The sequence below is a fragment of the Bombina bombina genome, chromosome 4, assembly GCF_027579735.1.
Source record: "Bombina bombina isolate aBomBom1 chromosome 4, aBomBom1.pri, whole genome shotgun sequence".
Taxonomy (NCBI): Eukaryota; Metazoa; Chordata; class Amphibia; order Anura; family Bombinatoridae; genus Bombina; species Bombina bombina.
This window is the reverse complement of record NC_069502.1, coordinates 1,120,839,501-1,120,860,840: the sequence shown is the minus strand read 5'-3', so window position 1 is coordinate 1,120,860,840 and position 21,340 is coordinate 1,120,839,501.

Genomic DNA, 21,340 nt, shown 5'->3' with positions numbered 1-21,340 from the left:
GCTCAAGCACAACCCATAAATTTCAATTTGTTATATGAGCAACATTTAGCATGGTTGCAATATCCATTGAAAGTATATGGCGTACTAAAAAGATATGGGCCATGCTAAAGCTTCTATTGAAATTCTGTTTACCATGGTGGACATGCAATATAAATTTGCGCACTAATTTTAGGGCAGATCAGTGATATTGATATTGTACCCTGCACTATCAATATGCTCCACTTGTAATCTTATGTTAGGGTAACTAGGTAAAGACTTAAAGTGCAAAAAATATACCTAAGGGTATAAAGTAAGGTATGTATATATATATATATATATATATATATATATATATATTTGTATATACTTTTATAACAGATAAGAAGCAGTTTGTTTATCATTCAAATAATATATCATTATTTTTATTATTATCATTCATTTGTAAAAACACTGCCAAATTCCATAGTGCTGGGTACAAAAGTTTTGAAGGATCCATCCAGCCGGCAAGAAGTCTTCATCCAGGCGGCCTCTTCGATCTTCATCCAGCCGGAAAAGTCCTCATCCATGAAGCAAGAAGTCTTCATCCAGACGGCATCTTCTACCTTCATCCATCCGGCACGGAGCGGGTCCATCCTGAAGACATCCGGCGCGGAGCATCCTCTTCATATGGCCGCCGCCGTAAACTGGAACTTCAATGCAAGTGACGTCATCCAAGATGGTGTCCCTTGCAATCCTATTGGCTGAAAGATTTCAATCAGCCAATAGGATTAGAGCTGCTAAAATCCTATTGGCTGTTCCAATCAACCAATAGGATTAGAGCTGGTAAAACCCTATTGGCTGTTCCAATCAGCCAATAGGATTGAGCTCTCATCAGGGCACTGAACCAAAAATTGGCTGGCTCCTTAGCTTAGATGTCTTCTTTTTTCAAATAAAGAAAGCAAGAAAACAAAGAAAAATTGATAATAAGAGTAAATTAGAAAGTTGCTTAAAATTGCCTGCTCTATCTGAATCATGAAAGAAAAAAAAATTTGGGTTTAGTATCCCTTTAAGCAATGTGTTGCAACTATCTTTGGCAGCCAAAGGGTTAAATGTGCTACCAATAATGGGCTAGATTATGAAGGGAGCGCTATTTATCACTCCCGCTCATGCGTTAACTGCACTAGAAGTCTCTGCTGGGTAAATAGTCTGGTGTTGTTATTCTCCCAGGGTCTGTTACTGTCATGAACCAAGCCTCCAGACTAAAAAGAAAAAGAAAAGGTCTGGGAGGCATTCCGCTCGAAAGGGCTGTGCAGGGATTTGAACCTGTGGCTCTGTGCTTAACAACCTGTTTGTTTGCATGTTGAGCCACAGCTAGTTCTAGCAATAGCGTGGAACTTAAAAGATCTGATAAATAACTATTTGCCTTACTTGTAATTACACCTGTGTAACACACAGGTGTTCTCAATTTTGGATTTTCTCAGAACCAATCCTGTGCAAATCCTCCCTATTTAGGGCTGGCTGTTAGACTGCATGTTGTCTTCACATTGGATCTGTTTTGTCACAAGTCAGAACCTGTTTCCTGTACTTCTGTACTTATTTGGAGAAAGACTTCACCTTTGCACCTGTTTACAAGGTATTACCAGGAGAAAGACTTTACCTTTAAACCTGTTTACAAGTTTGTTTCCTGCCTTGTGCAAATCCTGCATTTCAGTTATTACCAGGAGAGAGACTTACCTTTTGAATCTGCATCTCTGCTTACTTTGTTTGTTTATTTCCACTCCTGTCGTATGTGGACTTAACATACCTGAGTAGCACATATAAATATACCCTGCAAGTATTTGCTTAATCAAATTATTTTGTTATTTTAATAAATCTGATATATTTTCAATCTATATGGCTTCTACTAATCTTCCTTTAAAGCAACTATTCCAGACAATGAGGCTCTCACAAGATATCCTGAGACAGAACATGACAGAATGTGAAGACCATAAAAGAGAGCCCTCTGGGATTATTGCTGTTTTGGAATCAGTGTTAAAATTTATTAAGGACATACTGATTAACTTTATGGAGCTGGTAGAAACATTATGTCTCCCAACCGAAACCTTGTCTGAAGTTACCTTCCAAACAAGGAAAGGTTTTAAAGAACCCTTAACAGAAGAGGAAAAGACTCGGCGAAGACAACTTAACCTCTGTTTCTATTGTGGGGGAACTGGTCATCGCAACACAGGGTGTCCAGTAAGACCCCCTAGAGGATCAAGTAGAGATACAGCCAAGTCTAAAATGGACTCTGATGCTAAGGGAACAAATGATATTTCCACTAGAAAACTGAAAGATACCCCTGGAGAGGACCCAGCTACAGAGAATACATCTTTTCTACAAGCAACGATTTCGAACACACTTCAATAAATGGTACCTGATTATATATAAACAGATGGTCGTTGGCAGTACAACTTCAACTACATCCACTACCCATGCCACTGCCTCTGTTTCTGCATCTACCACATTGGGGAACTCTGCAAAAATACCTCCTGGAAATACTGCACATTACCTTATCTCTGCCCTGGCTGGAGATCCATCTAACAAAAGTCACTCATCAGATATAAAAGTGACAAACCTTCCAGCTAAATCAGACTCTGCCAATTCCAAAGATCCACACCTCCTTGCACCACCTTCACCCAGCTACTCATTGACTGAGAAAGAATTGGATGATATGGTTGATTTGGAAATATATGACACAGATAATGAATTCCTTGACTCTGAAGGAGAGGTCATATCCTACCCGGAGGTACTCTACCCGTCAGCGAGTCCATTGCAAGCTGCTGGGCATAAACAGGAACCTCCAAATCAAACCGATCTTTGTTTTTCAACTCTTGTTATGCCTACAGTGGAATCTTCTATGGGTCCCCAATCTCAGGCAGCTGTTCCAAGGGAAGAATCAATTCCATCTGATTGTATTAGGGCTTCAAATGGAACAGTTGTTCGTAAATCCCACCTTCAGGTGTTTGAACAGATTTTGAGCGCCCGGAGTGCGCTCTTTGGAGGGGGCATCTGTCATGAACCAAGCCTCCAGACTAAAATGAAAAAGAAAAGGTCTGGGAGGCATTCCGCTCGAAAGGGCTGTGCAGGGATTTAAACCTGTGGCTCTGTGCTTAACAACCTATTTGTTTGCATGTTGAGCCACAGCCAGTTCTAGCAATAGCATGGAACTTAAAAGATCTGATAAATAACTATTTGCCTTACTTGTAATTACACCTGTGCAACACACAGGTGTTCTCAATTTTGGATTTTCTCAGAACCAATCCTGTGCAAATCCTCCCTATTTAAGGCTGGCTGTTAGACTGCATGTTGTCTTCACATTGGATCTGTTTTGTCACAAGTCAGAACCTGTTTCCTGTACTTCTGTACTTATTTGGAGAAAGACTTCACCTTTGCACCTGTTTACAAGGTATTACCAGGAGAAAGACGTTACCTTTAAACCTGTTTACAAGTTTGTTTCCTCCCTTGTGCAATTCTTGCTCTTCAGTTATTACCAGCAGGAAGACTTTACCTTTAAACCTGTTACCTGTTTACAAGTTTGTTTCCTGCCTTGTGCAATTCCTGCACTTCAGCTATTACCAGGAGAAAGACTTTACCTTTAAACCTGTTACCTGTTTACAAGTTTGTTTCCTGCCTTGTGCAAATCCTGCACTTCAGCTATTACCAGGAGAAAGACTTTACCTTTAAACCTGTTACCTGTTTACAAGTTTGTTTCCTGCCTTGTGCAAATCCTGCATTTCAGTTATTACCAGGAGAGAGACTTACCTTTGAATCTGCATCTCTGCTTACTTTGTTTGTTTATTTCCACTCATGCCGTATGTAGACTTAACATACCTGAGTAGCACATTTAAATATACCCTGCAAGTATTTGCTAAATCAAATTATTTTGTTATTTTAATAAATCTGATATATTTTCAATCTATATGGCTTCTACTAATCTTCCTTTAAAGCAACTGTTCCAGACAATGAGGCTCTCACAAGATATCCTGAGACAGAACATGACAGTTACTCCTCCTCAGGTTCTTTTTCTTACTCTGTACCAGACTTTGATGCTGCTCTCTGATACATTCTCTGACACACTAATATTAGCTATACTTTGTGCTAGCTTTCTGTCCCCAGAATTTTTAGTCACCAAATTGTGCAGGTCAGTGCTGTTGCTGATATACCAGTCTCTGGTTACTGTGTAAGGTGGTACAGAGCCTGCAGGTCCTGCCACTGTCACTTTCCTAACTATTTGCAATAGTCTTCAGCTAGTAGCCAACAGGACCTGCCCCCTAATCAACTTGACATGACATCCAGCCAATAAAATTACTTTGTAGAATGAGTCTGTTTATGATTGGCTGATAATAATTCATTGTCATCGTTGTAGCTGAGCTGTGGGTTTCACTTGTTCCAGGCTTGACTACTCCGCTAGCCCTAGACTCGAGCCATCTTGATTGTGCGGTACACAGATAAGGTTGCTTGATGGTCCCGGGGTGATGTAAAGCGAGAACTCTTGCAGTAAGTAAAGAGCGCAACTCTTTTTAATATTAAAGAGTGCGGCTGATTTTTAAAGCTGTATTATTTGTGACAAAAATAAATACTTGCATTGGAAACATTGTATATTAAGAATTTGTGCATTGGAAACATTGTATATTAAGAATTTCTGGGGAAAAGCAAGCGGGGATACTTGCCTAGATGTACTAATTTCCTATGCAAATATTTACATTGATTTAATTTTGAGACATGGAGGATTTTAATTTCAGTTTTTTATCTCCCCCCCATAATTTTAATGAATTTTGGTTTAACCATGAAAATAGCTTTTCCAATGCAGCAACCAGAAATCTATCTCCTACTGATGAGTTCCAAAAAGAATGAAACAGGCTTGTCTAGTGAGTGATTTCTGGTTTGCTGTCATAATCCTGTTTAAAAGGATCGCTGTGTCAAAACAGTATTTTTGAAGCAAAAAAATGAGAATTTGCATATCCTACCCACAATTCTCTTGTGCATTGGAAACATTGTATATTAAGAATTTCTGGGGAAAAGCAAGCGGGGATACTTGCCTAGATGTACTAATTTCCTATGCAAATATTTACATTGATTTCATTTTGAGACATGGAGGATTTTAATTTCAGTTTTTTATCTCCCCCATAATTTTAATGAATTTTGGTTTAACCATGAAAATAGCTTTTCCAATGCAGCAACCAGAAATCTATCTCCTACTGATGAGTTCCAAAAAGAACTAAACAGGTTTGTCTAGTGAGGGATTTCTGGTTTGCTGTCATAATCCTGTTTAAAGGATCGCTGTGTCAAAACAGTATTTTTGAAGCAAAAAAACTGAGAATTTGCATATCCTACCCACAATTCTCTTGTGCATTGGAAACATTGTATATTAAGAATTTCTCGGGAAAAGCAAGCGGGGATACTTGCCTAGATGTACTAATTTATATACAGTATATATAATACATTTAACATATTCTGCTATGTGCAGAACATTGGAATGTGAAATATGTACAGTAAATACACAGTAAAACCCTTTATTATAAATTAATATTGCATAAATAAGCTTTAACATGTTTTCATCTACTTGACTGCAAAGGGCTCTAATGCACTTTGATACAAAATGATTCAACCCCTTTTGCAAATTAGGTTTATTGTCAAAATTTACAGGCTTTCAATTGAAATATCTCAACACAACGAATACTTCAAGTGGTTTCCCCAAATTCAACTGAAAATGCAACTTTTAATGAATTCTGCAGTCTCAAAATTATTCAACCCCCTTAATAGAATCCCACACAACAGCACAAATATTCAAAACAGGTGCTGTCTCAAGCACACCCGATGCAACTAATCAAGGGCTTCATTAGTTGCACCAGGTGTGCTTGAGCTAAAACACATGAAAGGGGAGATTATCCTCGAAACGTCACCAGAATAAAGAAGTTTGTCTGAAACCCAGTGAGTGCGGTCTGTATATTATATTTAGACATGTACTGTATATGTAAGTATCTCTATGTTAAACCCCTTTGCCTTTTATTTTCTAACACCTGAGACCTCATATCTTTGAGCCCTTATAATTGTTTGTGCAATACTTTTTTTAACAATATTTGTCAGATAGTGTTATTATAAGTGTAACTGTACTATTAAATGTATTTTTGATGAGTTTTGGGCAACCTTTTTGTTTCGCGTAACAGTTAACCAGAGCTCTGAGGTTTGCGGTAATCATTCTAGCGTAAATCGCGAGTGCACTCACGTATTCACATTTACTTTCAGCTTGTTATATGAGCGATCCTTCCGGCGCATGGAAAAAGAGGCGCGATAAACCAATATTGCTTGTGCAAAACAGTTAGTGCGCCACTCGTAATCTGGCCCATTGTTGAAAGTTGCAGCTTGCGAAACATTTTATAGATTAGGCTCGAGTTCTAAAATAAATTGCAAAGGATACAAGAACGCATACTGAAATGTGAATATGTGCTCAGCAGATGAAAATCAGCATTGAAGGGAAACGAGTCTGGCAGTAGTATTTATATGCCCATATTTGCACTTTGGAAGGACACACAATTACAGACATTGACTTTCATTCATACTGCTGGTGGGATTAAAGTAAACTTTATTGTTTCAATCGAAACTTATAAAAGAGCTGACATATATCACACATAATGGGAAATGACAGTCAGAAGTAAACTTTCAGGTTTCAGATACTGCAATCAATGCTTTAAAAAAAAATCCTATTTACTTTTATTATCAAAATGTTTGCATGATACAGATGGGAAAACAAAAGGAAACTTTTAAAATTGTCTGATTAAAAAAAAAATCTGATGTACATTTAAAATTCAAAGTAATTGTTTTTGCATTGTCTTTTTAGTATGCATTTATTAATTATTCCATTCTATTGTATTTAAATGGATATGAAACCCAAATTTGGGTTTTATATCCCTTTAATAGTCCTTTAATATATTTTTATATAAAGCACCAACATATTTCACAAATATGTAGAATGGGTTAACCAACATACTGAATAGGCAGGTTATATAATCATTTTGTCACTTAAAGGGTTATGAAACCCAATTTTTTTCTTTTTTGATTCAGATAACAAATAACACTTTAAAAAAGATTTACATTTACTTGTATTATCAAATTTGCTTCATTCTCATGTTATTCTTTGTTAAAGAGCTATCTAAAAAAGTAGCACGTTTGGACAGGAAATAGTGCTGCCATCCAGTGCTCTTGCTAATGTATAACTTTTTGAAAAACTCCTGCCTTATAGTGCTTCAGAAATGTGCACGCCCGTGAATTTACCTTCCTGCTTTTCAACGGTTAAAAAAGAAAATGAAGACAATTTTACATTATAATAGAAGTAAATTGGAAAGTTATTTAACATTGTATGCTCTATCTGAATCATGAAAGAAAAATGTTGGGTGTTATGTCCCTTAAAGGGACAGTCTAGTCCAAAATAAAATTTCATGAATCAGATAGGGCATCTAATTTTAAACAGTTTTCTAATTTACTTTTATCACCAATTTTGCTTTGTACTCTTGGTATTCTTAGTTGAAAGCTAAACCTAGGAGGTTCATATGCTAATTTCTTAGACATTGAAGGCCGCCTCTTTTCAGAATGCAGTTTGACAGTTTTTCACCACTAGAGGGTTTTAGTTCATGTGTATCATATAGATAACACTGTGTTTACGCACATGGAGTTACCTGGGAGCCAGCACTGATTGGCTAAAATGCAAGTCTGTCAAAAGAACTGAAATAAGGGGCCATTTGCAGAGGCTTAGATACATGGTAATTACAGAGGTGAAACGTGTATTATTATAACTGTGTTGGTTATGCAAAACTGGGGAATGGGTAATAAAGGGATTATCTATCTTGTAAAACAATAAAAAATTCTGGTGTAGATTGTCCCTTTAAAGGGTAAGATTACAAGTGGAGCACAATCAATAGTACAGGGTGCACTGTCTTTTGCACAACCTCACGCAAAGTATAACGCTAATCTGGTATTACAAACGGTTGGTTAAATATTTTAAACAAAGCAAGCCATAACATTTTAACGTGCCCTATACGTTTAATGGATAGCGCTGTTAAATTTAGATCTATTTTAAATCTGATCTTTTCCTACTTTGCACAATAAAAACAATAAAATGCTATGGAAATAAAAATTTTAAGTTATATTTAGACAACACTTCTAAAAAAACAAACAAAAAAAAAAGTTTTGTGGCAGTATTAAAGGGATATGGTATTTGATATGGGGCAGGATTGGGAAGGGATCAAAGGTATACGCATGTACAGTATAGCACAAAAATACTTAAAAACCCCAGTACTTGTGCACCATCGGATTAGTGCATAAAGTGTATTATGTGAGGGATTTAGTGCACCTGCACTGTTTAAATAAAACAATAACACAGTAGAAGGTGGCGCAATTACATATGCTGGTTTGAATATCTTATTAAAGCTTTCTATCTATGATCCGTGGATAATTATTAGACTTAATTACAATTCTAGATGATCAAATTCACGGAAAAAATAACACGTGTCATCAATTCATATATTTAATAAAAATAGTATAAAGGAACAAAACAGTTAATTAGCAAATGTGGCCTCTGGAATGTATATTACACAAATCACACCAGTGTCAAACCACTAATGACATACACACTTTCATACATTCAAATACAGAGCTCTGTTCTCAAAATTCTTAATTCATAACAAAATCTCAATAAAAAATAATCAATAAAAAATGGATAGAATTCCTCAATACAAAATCATGCAGAGTCGGTCTTAATATGTGTTATATCGACCGTAATGATAAAAGTTCTTATAATCCCGCTTTAGAAAGTTATCCTTAATGTACAGCTCAAAGCTATGTCTCTGTTGTGGGCAATGTTTCAAATATAGGTGATTGTAAGATAAGACAAGCGGAACCAGGGAGAGTCAAGACAAAGTACCTTATTTCCTCGCCACTTCGCAAGCGCTGTTTCTTTGTTCAGATCCTCCGCTCTCAATCTCGTGACCACAAGGTGATCAATCCTTTCGCAGCCTTACCTACGTCACTCCTGAGTTCTCAGAACACATAGATTTGTGTTGTTGAATATACCTAATGAGCGCTCAGTGGTATAGTCTCCTATCCGGGTACTCCTTGCCAAGTGATACAGCACTCACTTCCCCCTTCTATTGATAGTTAGCAGCCAATGTTGTAGCAGTTTGATCGTGGATCAAATTAGGCGTTCTCTATGCATTTTGGCTATGGAGCCTTTATCAAGATGCCATTCCTGATCCGGGTCCTTCCTTATATAGCAGTTTGGAAGTCCGCCTCTCCATCCTCCAGGTTTATGTTAACCCTTAACGTATCCTTGTCTATCACTCCCTAATTTTTACTTCAGTGTCAATTCAAACTTGATGATGATATTCAGATCATTTCTGATTATTAGAGACAAAAAACTTTTTATAGAGTTAAAAATCATTTTATATATTAAACAAATTTACTTAAACAATTATATGCCTTATTAAAACATATATATATATATATATATATATATCTTAAAGATACCTAAAATACATACCAATTCATACTTCTTTCATGCTTAATATATCTAAATAACCACTTGTATCTATTCACTGTAACAATCTTTATTTGTACCTCCTACATATAGTATCACATTTTAGACCACTGGGTTTATGTTAGATGATAGTATTAAGGTCTAATTCACTATTTAACCCTTTGGGGTATAGGGTTCCAAATTTATAGATTAATTCAGCATCTCTGTGGAGCAGTCTTTTCTCCATGTTTCCCCCTCTACTGTCCCTCATAAGCTTTTTTTATCCACCTTACAGTCACGTGATTGAGAGTGGAGGATCTGAAAAAACAAACGCTGCTTGCGAAGTGGCGAGAAAATAAGGTACTTTGTCTTGACTCTCCCTGGTTTCCGCTTGTCTTATCTTACAATCATCTATATTTGAAACATTGCCCACAACAGAGAAATAGCTTTGAGCTGTACATTAAGGGTAACTTTCTAAAGCGGGATTATAAGAACTTTTATCATTACGGTCGATATAACACATATTAAGACTGGCTCTGCATGATTTTGTATTGAGGAATTCTATCCATTTTTTTTATTGATCTTTTTTATGAATTAAGAACTTTTGAGAACAGAGCTCTGTGTTTGAATGTATTAAAGTGTGTATATCATTAGTGGTTTGACATTGGTGTGATTTGTTTGTGTAATATACATTCCAGAGGCCACATTTGCAAATTAACTGTTTTGTTCCTTTATACTATTTTTATTAAATATATGAATTGATAACACATGCGTTATTTTTTTCCGTGAATTTGTTCATCTAGAATAGTAATTAAGTCTAATAATTATCCACAGATCATAGATAGGAAGCTTTAATAAGATATCCAAACCAGCATATGTAACCGTGCCACCTTCTACTGTATTCTTGTTTTATTGTGACAAAATAATTTGGGATAATTTGTATATTTAAGGTTGGCAGTGTTTGGCATATAAGTTTCAAAAATGCACTGTCTGACTTGCAGATTTTAGTGTGCCCTAGACCAGCGGTGGCCAACCAGTGGTCTGTGGACCACTGGTGGTCCGCGAGAAGATGTTGGTGGTCCGTGACACCATCAAGCAGGAATTAATCTCCTCTGATAGTGTCACCCCCATCGCACTGTAACTCCCTAGAGTCCCTACAGTGCCTGGCTGGACATCAGTGAAAACCGCCGGAGGAGGAGTTATAGTACAACCCCCCTACGCACTTTGCGTAGTACTGCGCAACTTGAGTAGCTAGATTGTATTTTTAACTCCTCCAGCCCGGCGCGCTGCTCAGTGGAAGATGCTTCCATTCTAAAGCCAGCAGATATGGTATAGTCTTGGCTTGAAATAGTGGAATTAAAGTATATAAAAAAAAAGGAAATCTTAAAAAAAAAAACTCATATTTAATTTATTTTCTTCCCTGTACCTGTCTCTTTGTAGTAGTTTTCCTAATTTCTTCAGATGGACTTACATCACTGTTTGTCTTCCTCATCTCCATCTTCTTCTTTTTTTAATTTAATATAAATTATTTTTCATTCTAATAATTTTCCCGTGCACAAAGCCTGAATTCTAGTAATTGCCATCCAGCAGATCAGCCATATCCCACCAGTATTATAGTAATTTCCAGTAACATCAGTCGTGGTTAGCTCACATCCATATTGAGAGCTTTCTGATATAAACTTAATTTATGACTCCAATGTCTGTCCATGCTCATAAGTAGTTTTGAATAATTCCTAATTGGGGAGGTAACTTGGAAGTCTTGTGGTCCCTTTAAAAATCATTCTTTTTTTTCCACTTTCTGCCTCCCTGTTTCCAGCTCAAAAGTTGGCACTCACCCTCCATCTGTCATTTGGAAGTATTCTCTCAGTTCTGTCATTCAGTTAGTTAATTCCCAAAAACAATTCTTAAATGTATAAATATATACATAATTTAAACTTGGCTATGGTTATAATAGTTATGTACAGTATCTGTGTGTGTCTATATATATATATATATACATATATACATTATAGAGGTTTGTACCTTTTTATAAAAAAAATCATGTTAGTGGTCCACGGGATTCAAAATTGTGAGTTTAGTGTTCCCTGAGGTCCGAAAAGGTTGGCGACCCGTGCCCTAGACCAGTGTTTCTCAACTGCGGCCCTCAAGGCCAAATAACTGGCCAGATTTTCATAATCATAATATCAGATCATAATATATTAAGAACGAAGAAAAAATTATAATAGGAGTAAATTGGAAAGTTGCTTTAAATTGTATGCTCTGAGTCATGAAAGTTTAATTTTGACTAGACTATTCCTTTAAAAAAATGATATGCAACACATAAACGTAAATAAATATGCATTTACTGCTATAGAGGCACAAATTTATAGAACTTTACTCAAGGTATAAACACATTTTGTTGTAGAGTTCTCATATGTCATGATCTATACATACAATAATGGTATAATCTGAATCTGCTCAATGTGCATAAAGCAATTAATTAAATGTTTGTGTTTCTCAAAATTGCCTACAGTAGGGATTACATGTGAGCAACATCTAAAAAAAAAAAAAAAAGCTCAGCACAGGGGTGGAAATGGCTCAGCAATTAAGGGGTTAAACAGTTCTCAGTGAATGTTATAATATCAAAATATTAGAATATTTACCATGTTCTTAGGAATCTGTTAGTTTATAGAACATTGAGTTAGTTAAAAGAATCAAAAAGTTTCCAGATTTATTATTGCCAAATCTTTATCTCCCATTGGGATCTGAGGTTCGTGTTTAGTACTATATTCATGTTTAGTACTATAATTTTCAAATCCAGGAAATTGTGATTTGAGCTTTTAGAGTATTTGCTTAAAGGGATTTCATTGGTTTATTTTTTATTATTTTGTTCTTTTTTTGGGTGATTGTAAAATGGTGGCGATTAATTCTTTCTTCTTGTTTCCTCAATATAGTTCCCCCCATATTTGTATTTATTAAGTGTTATCAAGTAAACAACATTCAATGAAGAGTAGGTAAAGGAGCTGTGAATTTTGTATCTCTGTTGTCAGTTGAGTAGTCAAATTGTCACTGTCATGAGGGCAGGTATTGCATCTTTTTAGCAGGAGAATGTGCTGCCTTCTGTTGGATGTGAAAGGTGACTTCATTTATCTAAGATTTGGGAATATTTTTTTATTTAGTCATCCATAACTGAAGGAAATGTTTACAGACCATCCTTTCCCTAACCCATAAGTTTTAGCAAAATGATTATCAAAAGACACCTGTCACACCCTCACAAATATGAAGCCCAATTTTTTTCCCTTCATTATTCAGATAGAGCATGCAATTTTAAGCAACTTTCTAATTTTCTGCTATTATCAATTTTTCTTTGTTCTCTTGGTATCTTTATTTGAAAAAGCAGGAATGTAAGCTTAGAAGTCCCCCTTTTGGTTTAGCACCTGGGCAGTGCTTGCTGATTGGTGGCTACATTTAGCCACCAATCAGCAAGCCCTACCCAGGTTCTGAACCAAAAGTGGTCCGGCTTCTAATTATAATTGGAGTAAATTAGAAAGTTGCTTAAAATTGCATGCTCTATATGAATCATGAAAGAAAAAAATTAGGTTTCATATCCATTTAAGTTTCTAATTTGCTCATCTGCTCATATGGGGGGGTAGTTATCAACGTGTCAACTTTCTTGCCTTCGCCGGCCCAATACGCCCGCCTAAGCTCGCCTCACATCGCCGCCGCGGACCTGAAAAATTTCGCCTAAGTTATCAAATAAAGCTGTCAAAAAGCCACGCATCAAGTACGGGGCGATGAGCAGCGGACTGTGAGAGTTATCACTCATCCAATCTCGCTGCTCTTCGGCTTTTTCCCAGCTTTATTGCTAGTCTGTCACTAAGCACTCACACTAAACTACACTGTTCTACCCCCTATACTGGCGCCCCCGGAGCCCCCCGCAACTAAATAAAGTTATTAACCCCTAAACCGCCGCTCCTAGACCCTGCCGCAACTCTGATAAATGTATTAACCCCTAAACCGCCGCTCCTAGACCCTGCCGCAACTCTGATAAATGTATTAACCCCTAAACCACCGCTCCCGGACACCGCTGCCACCTACATTATACCTATTAACCCCTATCCTGCCCCCCTACACCGTCGCCACCTATAATAAATTTATTAACCCCTATCCTGCCCCCCACTACACCGCCGCCACTGTAATACATTTATTAACCCCTAAACCTAAGTCTAACACTAACCCTAACACCCCCCTAACTTAAATATTTATTAAATAAATCTAAATAATATTTCTATTATGAACTAAATTAATCCTATTTAAAACTAAATACTTACCTTTAAAATAAACCCTAATGTAGCTACAATATAAATAATAATAATATTGTAGCTATCTTAGGATTTATTTTTATTTTACAGGCAAATTTCAATTTATTTTAACTAGGTACAATAGCTATTAAATAGTTATTAACCTGTAAAATAAAAACTAACCTAAGTTACAATTACACCTAACACTACACTATACTTAAATAAATTATTCCTATTTAAAACTAAATACTTACCTTTAAAATAAACCCTAATATAGCTACAATATAAATAATAATTATATTGTAGCTATCTTAAGATTTATTTTTATTTTACAGGTAACTTTGTATTTATTTTAGCTAGTTAGAATAGTTATTAAATAGTTATTAACTATTTAATAACTACCTAGCTAAAAGAAATACAAAATTACCTGTAAAATAAATCCTAACCTAAGTTACAATTAAACCTAACACTACACTATCATTAAATAAATTAAATTAATTAACTACAAATAACTACAATTAAATACAATTACATAAACTAACTAAAGTACAAAAAATAAAAAAAGCTGAGTTACAAAAAATAAAAAAAATAAGTTACAAACATTTTAAAAATATTACAACAATTTTAAGCTACTTATACCTAATCTAAGCCCCCTAATAAAATAACAAACCCCCCCAAAATAAAAAAATGACCTACCCTATTCTAAATTTAAAAAGTTCAAAGCTCTTTTACCTTACCAGCCCTTAAAAGGGCCATTTGTGGGGCATGCCCCAAAGAATTCAGCTCTTTTGCCTGTAAAAGAAAAATACAACCCCCCCCAACATTAAAACCCACCACCCACATACCTCTAATCTAACCCAACCCCCCTTAAAATAACCTAACACTAATCCCCTGAAGATCATCCTACCTTGTCTTCACTCAGCCGAGCAGCGATGGAACCGAAGAGGACATCCGGAGCGGCAGAAGTGATCATCCAAGGGGCGCTGAAGAAATCTTCCATCCGATGAAGTGATCTTCCATCCGGGAGATGTCATCTTCCAAGAGGCGCTGAAGAAGTCTTCTATGCGGGCGATGTCATCTTCCAAGCCGGGTCTTCAATCTTCATCCCGCCGATGCGGAACATCCTTCTTTACCGACGGACTACCGACTAATGAAGGCTCCTTTAAGGGACGTCATCCAAGATGGTGTCCCTTCAATTCCGATTGGCTAATAGGATTCTATCAGCCAATCGGAATTAAGGTATGAAAAATCTGATTGGCTGATTGAATCAGCCAATCAGATTCAAGTTCAATCTGATTGGATGATCCAATCAGCCAATCAGATTGAGCTCGCATTCTATTGGCTGTTTCGATCAGCCAATAGAATGCGTGCTCAATCTGATTGGCTGATTGGATCAGCCAATCGGATTGAATCAGCCAATCAGATTCAAGTTCAATCCGATTGGCTGATCCAATCAGCCAATCAGATTGAGCACGCATTCTATTGGCTGATCAAAACAGCCAATAGAATGCGAGCTCAATCTGATTGGCTGATTGGATAAGCCAATCAGATTGAACTTGAATCTGATTGGCTGATTCAATCAGCCAATCAGATTTTTCCTACCTTAATTCCGATTGGCTGATAGAATCCTATTAGCCAATCGGAATTGAAGGGACGCCATCTTGGATGACGTCCCTTAAAGGAGCCTTCATTCATCGCTAGTCCGTCGGTAAAGAAGGATGTTCCGCATCGGCGGGATGAAGATTGAAGACCCGGCTTGGAAGATGACATCGCCCGGATAGAAGACTTCTTCAGCGCCTCTTGGAAGATGACATCGCCCGGATGGAAGACTTCTTTAGCGCTGCTTGGAGGATCACTTCATCGGATGGAAGATTTCTTCAGCGCCCCTTGGATGATAACTTCTGCCGCTCCGGATGTCCTCTTCGGTTCCATCGCTGCTCGGCTGAGTGAAGACAAGGTAGGATGATCTTCAGGGAATTAGTGTTAGGTTATTTTAAGGGGGGTTTGGGTTAGATTATGGGTATGTGGGTGGTGGGTTTTAATGTTGGGGGGGGTTGTATTTTTCTTTTACAGGCAAAAGAGCTGAATTCTTTGTGGAATGCCCCACAAAAGGTCCTTTTAAGGGCTGGTAAGGTTAAAGAGCTTTGAACTTTTTTAATTTAGAATAGGGTAGGGCATTTTTTTTATTTTGGGGGGCTTTGTTATTTTATTAGGGGGCTTAGATTAGGTGTAAGTAGCTTAAAATTGTTGTAATATTTTTAAAATGTTTGTAACTTATTATTTTTTTTGTAACTTAGCTTTTTTTATTTTTTGTGCTTTAGTTAGTTTATGTAATTGTATTTAATTGTAGTTATTTGTAGTTAATTAATTTAATTAATGTAATGATAGTGTAGTGTTAGGTTTAATTGTAACATAGGTTAGGATTTATTTTACAGGTAATTTTGTATTTCTTTTAGCTAGGTAGTTAATAACTATTTAATAACTATTCTATCTAGCTAAAATAAATACAAAGTTACCTGTAAAATAAATATAAATCCTAAGATAGCTACAATATAATTATTATTTATATTGTAGCTATATTAGGGTTTATTTTACAGGTAAGTATTTAGTTTTAAATAGGAATAATTTATTTAAGTATATTGTAGTGTTAGGTGTAATTGTAACTTAGGTTAGTTTTTAGTTTACAGGTAAATTTCTCTTTATTTTAGCTAGGTAGCTATTAAATAGTTAATAACTATTTAATAGCTATTGTACCTAGTTAAAATAAATTGAAAGTTGCCTGTAAAATAAAAATAAATCCTAAGATAGCTACAATATAATTATTATTTATATTGTTGCTATATTAGGGTTTATTTTAAAGGTAAGTATTTAGTTTTAAATAGGATTAACTTAGTTAATAAGAGAAATATTATTTAGATTTATTTAATTAATATTTAAGTTAGGGGGGTTTTAGGGTTAGTGTTAGACTTAGGTTTAGGGGTTAATAAATTTATTACAGTGGCGGCGGTGTAGTGGGGGGCAGGATAGGGGTTAATAAATTTATTATAGGTGGCGACGGTGTAGGGGGGGCAGGATAGGGGTTAATAAATTTAATATAGGTTGCGGCGGGTTCAGGGAGCGGCGGTTTAGGGGTTAAACTATTTATTTATTTGCGGCGAGGTGCGGGATCAGCAGGATAGGGGTTAATAACGTTATTATAGAGGGCGGCGGTATAGAGGGGAGGATAGGGGTTACTAGGTATAATGTAGGTGGCGGTGGGCTCCGGCAGCGGTGGTTTAGGGGTTAATACATATATTATAGTTGCGGTGGGCTCCGGGAGCGGCGGTTTAGGGGTTAATATGTATAGAGTAGCTTGCAGTGGGCTCCGGGAGCAGCGGTTTAGGGGGTAATAACTTTATTTAGTTGCAGCGGTGTAGGGGGGACAGATTAGGGGTGTTTAGACTCGGGGTAAATGTTAGGGTGTTAGGTGTAGACAGCTCCCTTAGGAATCAATGGGATGTCTGGCAGCAGCGAACTTGTACTTTCGCTATGGTCAGACTCCCATTGATTCCTATGGGATCCGCCGCCTCCAGGGTGGCGGTTTGAAAACCAGGTACGCTGGGCCGTAAAAGTGCCGTGCGTACCTGCTAGTTTTTTGATAACTAGCAAAAGTAGTCAGATAGTGCCGCACTTGTGTGCGGAACATCTGGAGTGACGTAAGAATCGATCTGTGTCAGACTGAGTCCGGCGGATCGAAGTTTACGTCACAAAATTCTACTTTTGCCGGTCTCTAGCCTTTGATAACTAAGGCGAATCAGCCTCGCCACAAATACGCTACGGAATTCCAGCGTATTTGAGGTTGACGGCTTGATAACTAGGCCCTATGATGTCATCTGATTTCATTGTAAGATACAAAAATGCTACAATACTCTCTGCTTCTTTATAGGAAATATATTTTATAGAATTTTAAAAAGTATAGGACATACTAAAAAAAAAGTTTTATCCACTATAAAATGCTTTGGTTAAAATATTTAATTAACCATCCACTTTTAATATCAGATTGTGCATTATTCTTTGCACATGGTTGAGCAAAAGATAACCCTGAGATAAAGATTGAGCTATACTGTCTATTTTGTAAACATATACAATAAGCAATCATGGATAACTTAAAAAAACTGAATAGTGCAATGCATTGTGAATATTTAAAAAGAAGAATCAGTTTACAATATGTTGGTTCTTTGCAAAAAAATAATATCCCTGGTTTTATTGGCTACCATTTATATTGAAACTCGTTCATGTATACTATTTTGTTATTAAACCCAAGCTCATTCATGTATAATATCTGATAATTCAACCCAAATTAAGCAGTGCAAACTTATTGTGACTATTGCTGTTTATTCCAACCACATGAGCCCAGCTTCCAAAACCATTATTACTAATCCACAGTACAGAATACAGTGTTTGTGCCAGTGGAGACGGTTAGTTATTTCCCTCTTGAGGAAGAACTTCTGGTCTAAGTTTTCGGTAGTTAAAGCAAAGTTTAGAATGCTTTGGTTGCCTGAGATATATGTGTTTGCCTCTTCCAACTGTCGCTATCAAAGCAATCTAAGTGTGTGTGCGAACACTCGAGGGTTGCATCTGCTAGAATACAAGAGGATTCATTTTCTACCATTTCAACTCAATCTCCCTTCTGCTGCATACTCCTTCCCCACCAGAGGCAGCATATGTTACTCTGTTATCACTTCTTCCCAACACATAACTGTGTAGAACAAGCAATTCTGAGGTTAGAAAATTTCATAAATATTCAGCACAAAATTAGCAGCAGGATGTCAAAATATAAGCAAAGACTTAATAAACCTAAGAATTTAGAAACTGGAAAGCCTAGAAAAAAAAAATAAACACAGCAGGTTAGAATGGATAAGTTCCTAACCAAAAAAAAAACAACATAATTTTAAGAATAATTTTAATTATTTGCACTGTTCCTAAAAATTCATGTGACTCACTGGAGAGTATTTCATGTAATCCCTGAACACCTTTGAACTTAAGTTCTGATATGATGAGCCCTGGAAATAACGAGTGCAGAACATAAGCTGTAGTTAAACAAGGTTCTATAATTCTTATTTGCTGGAGGTTTAAGGGAGCAGATGCAGGATTGGCATAGGACATGGGCTGGCTATATTGTTTCACAGAGCTTGAAGCCAAGACTTAAAAAAAAATTAAAAAAAATTGAAAGCTGCAGTTTTCTATTTGTTGGGGGTTTTTGTAGGAGTTTTTTTTTTTCTACAACTATGAGGCTTCTTGGATTCATGTTGACCAATACAAGTCAGCTTGGGTAATATCCAAAAGAAATATAACTTGTATCAGCTGTTCAATGAAAGTATCTGAATGGCTGCTGCTAAGCCGCCTGTTTCGCAATAGCTAGTGGCAGTGTGCTGTGACACAATGATTGTCGGCTTCCGGAGAATCGGTCACTAGAATAAGGACAAACAAATGTGGAAGCAAATAAAACACAGCCAACAGCACTGAAGCAGCGTTGCAGCTGGCAGACAGTAACTTAGATAGATACAGCTGCCATTACCTAGCTCATGCAAGCTCTTTAATATCTTTTGGCAACACTAAGTGTCACAGCACAAAAGGAAAGCTGGCACTTCCAAGCATACTTTGTTTGACATAACTGTAGCCAGTGCCCAGCTGATACCTTCATCAGTGTGTATATTTTTCTAAGGTGTATTTTAATCGATCAACCATTGAGTTATTTTGCATCAAACGTATTTATAAAATCCTTAGAAGAGAAGCATGCTTGATTAATGGCTGGCATATGGATGGTCTTTGAGTCTTAGTTAAGAAATGGAAAAATCATGTTAGATGGAAAGAGAAAAGGATGTAATGCTTTGCCAGTATTCAGTCGCACAAAGCCATAAGGAGAAGTACAATGATATAGCCAAATATTGTGTTCTTAAGTTAAAGGGACAGTATACTGTAAAATAGTTATTCCCTTAATGTGTTTCAAACTGCAGAGTAAAAAAATGTATGAAAATTAGCTTTTTAAGGTTTATTTGTGTATATTAAAGCTCTGATTTTGTGTTTTGAAGCCACAACCTAATAAAATGGGTTGATCTTGTAGGTATAATCAGATCTCATTACTTTATCACATTGTGTACATATACCTGCTTCTTTATCTTATATCTGTCCGTAAACCAATCACCAATATTTGGAGAGAACAATGGAAAATCAACATTTTATTGCCTTATCTCTGCTATTAATTTCTTCTGCTGGCTGTGTTTACAAAGCTTATCTATAGCTTGGACCTGCGGCCACAAACTTTCAGAATAGGTGGGGATACCACAAGCTAAATCAACTATTTCATATGCCAATATAAGGGTAAAGGAGCTACTTGTAAACAATTTAATACACTCCAGCAGGTAAAGTGGATCATTGGGAACAAATTAAAGGGGATACATTTTTTTGAGTAAACTGTCCCTTTAATGTGAATGTACAAAGAGATAGAGGGAGAGACATGCAATACTATTAGAGAGACATACAATACTGTGAAGAAGATATACATTGTTTAATTAAAGAGTTCCATTCCAGCATTTTTTAATGACAAAATAGATCAAGACTCATGTGAAATTCTGGAAGATTGTGATTTATTTTTAAATATTTTCTACATTAGAAAAGCATCGATTTTTAAGATGGGGTTCATTACAAAATATATTATCTAGTGAAAAGGTTACCTATTGTAATATAAGCTGCACATCATTTTAAAACTCATTTTTTTTTAACATAGATTGACCAAAACAAAAAACTGTTCTTAAAACAAATATCTTGTTGGAAAAAAAAACTGCTGCAAGTTTACCACACAAAAATGACAGAATTGATAAAGATTTGTTTGCTCATTGACACAAGTTCAGCTGAGCAATATTTCATTTATTCGTGCATAAAACCACTTCCACTGTAAAGGATAGCAGCAGCAAAAAAAGAGCAATTAGTATTATTAAACAAACTATTACAAAAATACATTAAGTTAAAATAAAATACACACAATAAAATAAAGTCAGTTCTAACTAATGCAAAAGAAAACTTGAATGAATAAGCGGGTTTTGTTCTTTGACACCACAATCTAGTGGGCTGAGCCTGCATAGAAATTAGATCACATTAATGTATCACTTTCTATACACAGACATGCCTCCTTATCTTATCACTGTCTGTATACCAAAGCCCAATACGCAAGGAGAACAACTGAAAATTAACATTTTATTACTTATCTCCCACTTCCTAGTGGAAGTGGAATTTCTTTAGTTGTCTGTTTATAAAGCTTTTTTTATAGATAACACTTGAAATTCTATTGAAATGTTCAGTATAGGTGGGGACACAACCGGCAAAATCAGCTATATCAAATGCCAAACTAAAGGTAAGGAGCTAGTATCAAATGTGCTTAGTTCTCACAGTATTCTTTATTGAAGAGCATACATAGGTAGGTAGCATGCTTGTGTCTGGAGCACTGTATGGTAGGAAACACTGATAATGCTCTTGCAAATGTATAACATTCTTGCAAAACTGCTGCCATAAAGTGCTG